Source organism: Arachis stenosperma, chromosome 9, assembly GCF_014773155.1.
Source record: "Arachis stenosperma cultivar V10309 chromosome 9, arast.V10309.gnm1.PFL2, whole genome shotgun sequence".
Taxonomy (NCBI): Eukaryota; Viridiplantae; Streptophyta; class Magnoliopsida; order Fabales; family Fabaceae; genus Arachis; species Arachis stenosperma.
This window is the reverse complement of record NC_080385.1, coordinates 92,594,308-92,596,880: the sequence shown is the minus strand read 5'-3', so window position 1 is coordinate 92,596,880 and position 2,573 is coordinate 92,594,308.

Genomic DNA, 2,573 nt, shown 5'->3' with positions numbered 1-2,573 from the left:
TTCTTTGCTACTCTTCTATTTTTTTATTGTTTCATTGAAATTGTCAAATGCTCTTTGAGATTTGAGAATTGATCTCAGTCTTCTGCTACGTTTACTTTTCTGCAATTTCCTTTCCTGCATTCTGTGTAACAACCCTAATTTTTGAGTACGTGAGATCTTTTTTAAAGATACGGAGAACTCCGGAGGATCGGTAAAAGGAGAACCTTTGATATATCATCAAGTATCTCAATCCTCATTATCATTATGTCATCCTTAAGCTAGAACCTCCTTGGAGGCAAGCTTGATAATGCAATCGCAAAGAACTTAGTTTTTGAACCGTATCGGTTGGCAGTTTTGATTCTGATTTTCGTAAATAGTCTCTATTTGACGAACCGGACTCGATTCATGAGAGGAGAGAGATAATAGTATAATATTATCATTATATTAGTATTAAAAGATGATTGAATGATATTATAAGGTTACCTGGTCTGTTTTAGTTAAAAATAGAAAATCGGTTTAACCGGGTTCACAGTTTACTGGTGCAGCTTAGCACCAGCACTCTCTAATGACTTTAGCAATGCTAAGGCCTCATTATACATGTTCTATTATCATAATAAATATGTTACTAGTGTCATTTATGCTAGTAGCTCAGAAAATAATTTTTAGAGATGTTTTTACGAGTGTTCCGATACACCTAGTTTTAGTAGTTGTACACCAGAGATATTTTAATATTATTTTAATCCACCTCCAAGCCAACCAATCACAGCTCACCCTACACCCCCAAAACCCCCAAGGCTGCCTCATTTGCTCATTGTGGCCGAAAATCACCAAGAGAAAAAGGAGAGAAAGTTCTTGGTTCATAAATCTTCAAAGCTTGATTTCTTCTGAACTGAAACTCAAATCAAAATTCCGATTTCACCAAAATGATCCTCTCTTCTTCCTCTACATAACCATATAACATATCAAGGCTGGAAATAAGGTGAGATGGCTGTCTCCCTCCCTTTTCAATTCGGTTTTCAAGGAAAACCATGTAAACATGTGTTTTCTTGATGTTTTTCCTTAGGAATCATGCTTAACTTGACTTGAGGGCCAAGAAACGTGAATTTCCAGCAACTCTAAGGTGATATATATCTTCCTAACATGCTGAGTGAGATTTGGTCAGTTGAGAGTTTTTGGATTTAAAGTTGTTCTTGATGTGATTTAGGATGAAAAAGTGCTTAAGGACCACCTGAAAGAGTAACCGGATTTGAGGCAGCAAATCAAGGTAGGGTGTCACGAAATTAATCTTGATTATTTGTGTTTGAGATGTGTGAATGTTTTATTATTTGGCTGTGCTAAAAATTGGTTGCATATATGAATGATTCTTGGTGAAAATTTGGTGAAATTTTGATGAAATTTGATGAAATTCAAGCTATGAATGTGTGTTCTTGTGGCTGCTGGAAAAACGAACCCTAGGCCCTAAATTGAGGTTTAATTTGTGTTGAAATCATGTAGAAAATATGGGGTTTTAGTGGCTGCTAATTTATTATGAATTATAGTAAAAATCGGTTGCTGAAAAGACTGAAAAACGGGTAAAAACAGAGAAAGAATCTGAAGAATTTATGAAGAACATGAAGAACACATTGAGTGTGGTGAAGAACATTGAAGAACACCTTTTAGATCTTATAAAGGGCAAGGAAGTAAATATTTTGGTGTTTGAGGGGTTGTTTGGTAATTTCTGAAAGTTAGGGTGGTAAAAGTAGAAATATTAAAAGTTACGGGTGGTAAAAAGTGAATTTTAAAGGTTAAAAGTAAAAGTGAGTTAATTTTCGAAAATTTAATAATAAAATAATAAATAATAATAAAATATTAAATAATAATATTTAATTAAAAATAATATTTTAATAAAAATAATAAAATAATACGAAAAAGGCAGTTTTCTGTAAAAGCTTTAGAAAGACAACTTTAAGTGCAGAATCTCATAATTACCTTCATAAAACACTTAGGGAGTGGTAATAACATGTTAGTGAGGAAAAGGTAAAGAAAAGATAAAGGTTGAAGAAAAGATAAAAGTCAAAGAAAAAGTCTGTAAAGTTTTAATGACAGAAAACAGACAGAGATTAGTGAACGAATTAGGGCAACTTAGATAGTACTTGAGTTGCGACTAGGGTTAGGTATTATATGAAAAGTTAAACTATTTCAGTATAGACTTAATGAACCTATACTTGGGACAGGCTAACTATTCATACCGAAATTTACATAAGCTTCAACTATATATGTTAAGCAGAGAAAATCAGAGCAGAGTAGGGAAACACAGAGAACAGATTAATCAGAGTTGAGGAAAGAGATAAAGAGAAGAAGAGTAACATATTAATAAAGAAAATAGTAATCAGAAAAAAATAAAGAGATACAGAAAACAGAGTAATTAGAGCAGAGTAAAGAGATAAAGAGAAAGTTAAGAAAGGTTTAGGAATATGTGTTAAGGATTCAAAGGGAAAGAGGAAATGAAGATTGATTTGTGGATTTGTTGAGGTTGAGAAAGGATAACGAAAAACGATAAAAGGCGGGAATACCCCACGAACTGTTAGCTGTTTAACTACGGGGGACACCCATGA